The 8,824-nt window shown below is 36.8% G+C and overlaps 1 long non-coding RNA gene across 1 annotated transcript; it reads right to left on the bottom strand.

Moving 5' to 3' along the window:
• Positions 1 to 1,481: 1,481 nt before the first annotated feature.
• LOC150033197 (uncharacterized) lies at positions 1,482 to 2,506 on the bottom strand. The gene is made up of 3 exons (XR_016523630.1): positions 2,063 to 2,506; positions 1,842 to 1,968; positions 1,482 to 1,742 (listed from the first exon to the last, which is right to left on the bottom strand). It is a non-coding gene; the product is annotated as an uncharacterized LOC150033197 (long non-coding RNA).
• Between the last annotated feature and the right edge of the window lie 6,318 nt (positions 2,507 to 8,824).

Below are 8,824 nucleotides of genomic sequence, written 5' to 3'. Positions count from 1 at the left end.
TGAAAGAACCTTCTGGCGAAGAGCAAGATTTAATATAGCGTTGAAGGCAAAGGCAACGCAACATGGTAGGTCAACACAACAACAACGAACACCTGCCAAAAAATTTAGTCAATGTAAGGCTTGCAATCAACCCATTAGGAAATGTTGCCAATGTAATTAACAACCTCATCCTAATGGCGAATGATAGAAATATGCCAATTAGGAAATATATCTTGTCTAATCTCTATGATTTTTCATCGGCCATCATGCACCCTACGTTTGATGGGCAAAAATTTGAAATGAAATTTGTAATGCTCCAAATTATTCAAGCTGCTAGATAGTTTGGAGGTTCACCAGAAGAAGACCCTCACACTCACTTGAAAACCTTCTGGAGATATGCAATACATTTGTAATTCTTGGAATCACACCAGAAGTGATCCAAATGTCACTTTTTCCTTCTCGGTAAGGGATGAAGCCAGACAATGGGCGTATTCGTTCAAATCTGGTGAGATAACTACTAGGAATAAAGTGGTTGAAAATTTTGTGAGCAAAATAAGAATAATGTTGTGAGCAAATGAATGGAAAGATATTTTTAATATGACAACGACATCTAACTAATATTTTATGAAAAGATATTTGTGCCGTTTTTAGTATTTTGTAAAACACGCGTAGACCTTTGAATGGGAACATGTAGGCCGCCACAAACATAGCCTCTAGTTTAAGGAACAAAGCTAGTTCTAAAATTAAAAAAGAAAGGGCTCAATTATAAATTTAATACCTATTATTTGGAGAAGGTAGAATTTAATCCTTTAATTTATAATTAGAATTTAGAATTTGGTTTCATGGTTTGATAAAGTCCTTGTAAAAACTATTCATGAGGCTATCTATCAAACTATAAAAATTAAATTTTAGCTTTTCCTAAAATATAAGGATCAAATTTGTAATTTAACCACAAAACATAATTGAAAGTGAGCTCTAGGATCATTGAGTAAATGTGTATTCAAAATATGTCATATGTTTTCAATAATTAGACATTTAAAACAAAATAAAAATGTTAGTAACTCATTATATAGTACTTAAATTATCATCTCAAATGTCTAGAGTTCGATCTCACACCCCTACAGTCGTATTAAATAAAAAGATATATGGTTTGCATAACTTCTCGCTTATATATATTCATTAAAATTAGTTCAAGCATTGTAGTAAGCATCACTCATCAAATAAAAAGATGCAAAAATCATGTAGTAAGCATCACTCATCAAATAAAAAGATGCAAAAATCTAAGTAATTGTACTCAAAGAAAAAACTCCCCAAATAGTACACCATTGTAGTTATAGTAAAACATGGCTTTCATCCAGAACGCCATTCTTTTCCTGTCCTCTACTTGGACAAATACTAATTCTATTGAATAAAAGCAAAATACGCAAAAGGTTACTATCCAAATATCTTCAAAATCTTTCCTAGAATAACACAAATATTTTCCTATATAATACCTCCAAATTATCATTGGCAAAACTTCAACCTACCAACACTATGAACACTGAGAATTGGTACACGGTATATAGGTTGAAAATACTTTTCAGTCTCATCTTAAATCTTGAGGCTACGGAAGAAAATTTATACTATAATCTTGAAGATTCCTCTGGTAAGGATGAGAAAAGGCCAGCAACAAAATTGCATCTAGAAGAAGCCAATAGATTGAAATGCTCTACCACAACATAATCACGATTTTTATCTAAAAAGGTATCTGTATGATAAGTGACCTGCAGAAAGAGGAAAAAGACAACAACCTTAGCTAAATGAAGTAAATAGTATTTATTTCAAACAATAAGATCAAATATTTACATTAAACTACTACACACCTTTCCAGCATAATGGGAAAGGGTGAAATCTTTTTCTGAAAATTTTGTTCTTTCCAACCTCGGATGAGTAGGAAAATTATGGAATAATTTGGTTGAGAATGTTTCATGAGTTGATCTTGGGAACATACTGCAAGGAAAGGAAAATGAGGATAAGGATATAGTACAACAGAGTAATTTATAGCTAACACACACCAATTGATATGGAATAACTTAGATTGTACCAAGCCTCATCCAACAAACCAATGATCCCAATAGGTTTTTGCAAGTCGTATATATGGACGGCGAGAAGATCTACGGACGGCTGGACAAATCTACAGATGGAACGCCACGAACGCCGGATCCACAAAATCTATAGACCTATCGAATCTACAGATCTATGGACGGCTAGACGGAACGTCAGACAGAACGCCACGAACGCTGGATCCATTGGATTGGAAAAGCTAGAATGCCCATGAAGCTGTACGGTCGGACAGAAAGAGACATCGGATGCTGGACAGAAAGAGACGTCGGACGGAACGCCAGACAAAAAAAGACGTCGGACGCTGGACAGAGACCCACGAAAATGACAATGCCCACGAAATCAAACATCCGTTGTTGAAGATCGGACTTTACGTTGTTGGAGAAAACAGGGTTTGGTAAGAGAGAGTGAAAAGGAAACAAAAGATTTGAAGAAGAGAGGGTTTAGTAAGAGAGAGTGAAAGGGAGGGAGAAGATTTCTTTAAAATGAAAGAGATTTTTTTTTAATAAAGTAAGAAAAAAATTGAGACCTTTAATGTCGGTTTTAAACCGACATTAAAGTCGATCTTCAATGTCGGTTTAAAACCGACATTAAAGTTCCATTTTTTTTAACCAACATTATACATTCGATTTCACTTTTTCCAACCGACATTAAAGCCCAAAACTCTTAAAGTGAAACCTTCGAATGTAGTTCCAACTTCTTTGGGTTAGTCGCTAGCACATATGCCAGACAGCCCCAAATCCCGAAGTGGTGTAAACTACCTTTACGACCTCTCCATAACTCAAAAGGTGTTTCAGAAACACTTTTCGAGGGAATAGTGTTCAGGATATAACATGTAGTCTGCACTGCAAAACCCCAAAACGAGTCTGGAAGATGAGCATAACTCATCATAGACCGAACTATGTCCAACAAGGTCTGATACACCATTTTGTTGAGGTGTACCAGGGGCCGAGAGTTGGGACGCAATCCCATGTTCTATCATATAGTTCTAGAATTGGAGGTCCATATATTCTCCACCACGATCAGATCGTAGTGTTTTTATCTTCTTACCTAGCAAGTTTTCAACTTCAGCCTTATACTCCTTAAACTTGTTAAGGACTTCAGACTTACGTTACATTAGGAAGAGATACCCAAACCTTGAATAATCATCTATGAAAGAGATGAAATATTCATACCCACCTCGAGCTCTAACATTCATCAGACCACAAAGGTCTGAATGTATAAGCTCGAAGGCTTCCTTGGCTCTGTAACTTTTTCCAGTAAAGGGTTGTTTGGTCATCTTGCCTTCAGGGCATGATTCACATACTGGCAAGGAGTTTTCTTCTAAACTCTTTAGAAGTCCACTTTTCACCAACTTCTCAATCCTATTGAGGTTGATGTGACCTAACCTTAGATGCAAAAGATGGGTGTTTTCCTTTGGAGAAACCTTTGGTCTTTTAGCGGTTGTTTCCATACTAAACATTTCAGTATTAAACAAGCCTTTTATGACTAACAGCCTTAGTATATATAAGTTATGTTCCATTGAACCATAACCAATCTCAATTCCATTCTTGAAAATAAAAAATTTATTCTCAGAAAAGGAGACATATAGTCTTGTTCAATGAGACAAGAAACCGAGATTAAGTTCCTCTTAATATGAAGAATTACTAAAACATTATCCAGTAACAGATAAAGTTTCTTGTCAAAAAATAACTTTAGCTTGCCTACAACAACAGCTAAAACAACCTCGCCATTACCGACTTAAACAGTCATCTCTCCCAGTGGCAACATTTGCCAGGAACTAAATCCTTAGTAAGAGGAACTGACATGATTGGTAGCACCTGAATCAAGGATCCAAGCAGAATCATCATTCTCTACCGAACATGTTTCCAAGACCAATAAATCATATTTATTATCTTGTCTCCTCTTTTGGAGACTAGTGGGTTGGAGGGCGTTTGCCATGAAATTTGTTTCACATGATTCTTTCCACCGTAATAAATCAGTCATTTTTAAAAGCTTTAAACGGAAATACTAACGAGTTACTGAAAAGAAAAATGCATTGACCTATGTTAGGTTTTAAGCAAATACCTGTTATAAAACAAAAACAACATCCAATAAGGTTTTAGCAAAACTAACATGAACCTCGTGTGACATCTAGTTTTGCAATGACACTTCAAAGTTTTAGGACAAAAGCCACCAAAGGGAGGCCAGTTATCCCTCCTCTGAATTGAGAAGAACTCAACCAATCATTAATATCAGAACAACTCTTGTTCCTATAACGACTAGCCATTATTAATTTGGCCAAGAGATCATTAACTTACTTAACAATCTCCCGTAAGTGTAACCCGCCATTTTAAGTCTTAGAGGTCCGTCCCAAAAGGCCAATCCAAAGGGAAAAAATCTGATTAGGGCAAAACCTAAAGTGACCCTATCCATTTCTGGAGTTCACCTTGATATTGACCAACTGCACAAAACCCATCCGAAAGGGGTCGCTCTGAAGGCGGCACGAGGGCATACAGAATGATCTCACGGTGTGAACCAAAGACAGAGACCATAGGACGTGTTGGCACACACCCTTCACCCACTTACTATAGATACTCTCTCCGTCCACCTTGATATTGACCCATGCAAACATCATCCGAAGGGGGATGCATCCTAGGGTATCTTGAGGCCAAGCATGAATCTCACGGTGTGAACATACAGGGAGAAATGTGAGTGGAATCATAGACATATCTGATACGCCTCCTCCTCCCACTGAGTATTTTATAACCTAGGGTTTAGTTTACTTAGAAAAACACGGCTAAGGATTTTAACTAAGTGACTTTTAGGTTTTTTCAAGAGTAACTCTTACCTTGGATAGTTGAACAACTTTTGATCCTCATCCATTAAACTCTTTAATAGAGTCTTTGACCAAAACATCGCATGCTTGTAAAAATCTATCTAATTCACCTTTCCAGGTAGGGGTGTTACGTTTCCATCAACTTAAAAACCCCAGCCTAGCCAGAACCCACCTTAGACAAAAGGTCCCTTATAGATAGGTTTACAACAAATTTAATCTTTTTTTCCAACCAATTTAATCCTATTAAACCGATTTTAAAAGATTAATCTAGGTTACTAACTCTTTAGTACCATTTGAACTTAGGTCTATCTCAAACCAATTTTAAAACCCTTTTAAAACTTGAGTTCACCCTAAGTCCGCATGCAACTCTGAACTATTGATTTTAGGTCTAATTCCTTTATAACACTTATAAATGGAAACAACCACAATGCTAAGCTAACACATGCAAGGCATTCATAACGCTTATAAATGGTCTAAGTGTCATGCTCAATGCATTATCCATTCATTGCTACTTCTTTTATATAACACTTATATAAAACAACAATGAAACAAGCAAAACATACTTCCATTCACCCTTAGACTACAACATTTATAATAAAAGGATGATGCATGATAATGCTCAATGCATGCAAAACATAACTCTTATATTTCATGATGCATGCGCATGCTTTCAAATAATTTCTTCATGCTAGATTATAACAATTATAATACATGATGCATGAATAATTGCACAACCTAAGGTGGGTTTTTAACTATATGACAAACACTATGACATATAAGCACTATACATCAAATGTATAAGCAATAAAAGTTGATAAACCGGGTAAAATTGCCTTAAAACACAAAAAGAAAAGCTAACTATTACAAAGACAAGGAGTCTCCGGTTCAAACAGGCGAACCGGGTCTTAAACTACTCGGTAAAGCATCGCTTCTTCCACCATCCATCATGTTTTTAATAAGAAATAAAGTTCAGAGATTATACCTTTGAAGAACTCTTCTTCATGTTAATCCCTCGAACTTTCACAAACACTTCGAACAACAACGAACACTTCTTGAACAAACAACAACCAGAATACTTGAACCAAAGGTAAAGGTTAAGGAACTCGTTTTACAAGAACCTTTGAGTGAAAGCATATTGTCCAAATCCCATTTCGATTGAACGATACATTTATAGTAAAATAGACAAATGATGCGTAAATCATAAATTACAACATGCTTTCTAACAATAACAAAGATTTAAGAGATTATACCTTTGAAGAACCCTTCTTCGCGTTAATCCCTCAAACGTTCACGAACGCATCGAACAGGCATGAACTCTCCTCAATAAAAAAACTCTAACCGATACAATTGTTTAAAAAATAAATCATTATAGAGTTAGTGATAACAGGCAGAAATGCACGTTATTACAGTACTAAGTTATTAAACAATGCAGGTTTGCGTTGATAAAATATATAAGATTGCGTCCAAAAAATATTAAGTTTGTAACATTGCGGTTGCATGCGTTCATCGCATAAAAATAGTTAATTATTGTATTTTTGTGCAGAATATGCATTGACGCAAAGCGTAAATTGCGATCTTAAGAAAGCAACGGTCGAGCGCAGCATTACCACAAGGCTTTGCGGTGATTTGTGCTCGCAAATATCTACTTAAGAAGGATTGCCACATAGAGCTGCCGCAACTTGGTGGGCGCATCTGGGTGAAAAGCATAATTAATCACGATGGGATAGAAATCTGATAACAGTCGAGTCTGAATTAAGTTGACAAGCCGCTAACGGTCTAATGTAGTAAGTACACTCAGCTGTTCAGTGACAAATATTCGGTGCATCAGTCAGAGAATTAAAGCCATCCCATCTGTGCAATCATAAGAGAGAAGTCGCCTTTCACCTTGAAGCTCTATAAATACCGAAGGCAACCTTCAGCAAAAGAGTTCAGATAGTTAGAGAATTTTCCCTTAGATAGAATTACCTTATTCTTAGATTTTCTTTTATTTACGGTGGAAGCGAGTGAAGCGAGATTGTGCCGAGAGATCGTACTAGTGAACTTGGAAGAGTGCCGGAAGCTTCGAGATCAAAGAAAGGGCCAGATTCTGTGGAAGCAAGAATATCTTTTGAATAGAATAAAATTGACAGTGTAAAGGTCTTGGGAAGCAAGGGATTGCGACCAGGCTCTCTATCCTTATCTTCCATTGTCATTTGTACTTAAACTTATCTATGGAAATGGAATTTACATCTTTATATCTGTTCACTCTTTGTTTATAACGCATGAGTAGCTAAATCCGTTGAATGGATTGAGAAGCACTTAGCTAGTATAACTGGGGATCTTCATTCTATGCGATTATCTTGTATTATGTATGCATCATTCATCCATTAGAGATACTCGGGAGGGTAGTCTAAGGGAAAATCTAGGTTTGGAAAAGTCAGGTTAGAATCTAGGCTCGGGAAAGTCAGATTAGAACGCACAATCAAGAGATAGAAGCTTAGGAATAAGTACCATTTGCTATTAATGCACCGCATGCATCCTAGAGATAGGATATGATTGTGTGCAGTCATCTTTTCTTTGTGAGCACATTGCATCATCGCATATGTTCATTGCTATCATGAGATGCTCTAGGAGTGTATTGTATAAAATAAATTGGAGAAATAAGTTCTAATTATAACTGGTGCGTTTATGCTTTGATGCGTTTAAGTAATTGTAACGCGTTGGGGCGTTAGTTATATGCACAGAACGCACACAAATCCTAATAATGACGTTCAAGTTTTCCTAAACTAGACCCAAGTATAAATCAAATTTAGGTTCCTGGTAAGTCCAGGGTCGATCTCAGGGATTCAGTTAACCAAACGCAGACCTTACGTTGTATCTATTGTAGGGATTTTCCTAAATGAATATGAGAGATGTATTATTTACACTAACTTGTTGTGCCTGTGTAAGAAGATACAAAAGAGTTGAGTGGTGAATGATGGGTCATGCGAAAATGGATTTTGAGGTAGGAGGACGCGTCGGTCTAAGATGGATGTACATAACTAAGATGTGATGTGGATGAGATGGGATGATTTGCTTATCTGTTTGTTTATGCGTTAGACCTTATTCAATACTTCTCAATGCAAATAACATACAAAGCCTATCTCTAGGATGCATGCGTCTAACACAGAATGCAGAAAACACCAGTAAGTCTATCTCTAGCTGTACTAGACATTCTACTTGATGCGACTTAGTTATTCTTTCGAACAATCTAAGTTAAGGATGCTTTTACCAAGTTGTCAAGTTGGCTTGAGCGTTAGAATGAAGTTGTGCATAAAGTATTAATACATTCAACACAAACAAGAAATAAACAATAGCAAGTATGAGGGATCAAATATATGAATTTTATAAAGAAACAAGGAGTCTTTACAAAAGCAATATTCAATCGAATTGAATGAAAGCAGTAAGTAAGAAGGAAACTGAGTCAAGCCAAAGAATACAATCTCTTGTAGTTCTTTGGCTCAATCTCGTTGTGTACAATCACTTGTATAGGAAGTGGATGGAGTGTCTTTCTCAAGAGTGTTGTCCTCCACTCCCTAACTGGCGGTGGTGGTGGTTTTCAACCCTTTTGATTGTCTCAACACCACGACACAACTTCTACAGAATCAAGACTATAACTACAATTTACAGAGAGTAAGGATCTTGATGATTTTCGAACTCTTAACTTTGGGGGGACTTTATAGGCATTGGTTAAGTCCATTTGGTGAATGGGCAGCATTAAAGTCCATGCCCTAGTTGACCGCCTGACTCTTGGAAGCTTTTCAGAAGCCGCCTGCTGCTTGGAAGCTTTTCAGAGTCGCCTGCTGCATGTGCCCATACTTGCAAGTGGTGATATGACACAATGAGCCTGAAGCAGTGAATCTTCTCTGCGTTGAACTCCCTCCGACGCATGGCCCATGCATTAGAGCT

Source organism: Benincasa hispida, chromosome 10 (genome assembly GCF_027475165.1).
Source record: "Benincasa hispida cultivar pf3 chromosome 10, pf3_genome.v1.1, whole genome shotgun sequence".
Taxonomy (NCBI): Eukaryota; Viridiplantae; Streptophyta; class Magnoliopsida; order Cucurbitales; family Cucurbitaceae; genus Benincasa; species Benincasa hispida.
The sequence above is the reverse complement of the archived record's forward strand: the minus strand, read 5'-3'. Positions and strand labels throughout refer to the sequence as shown.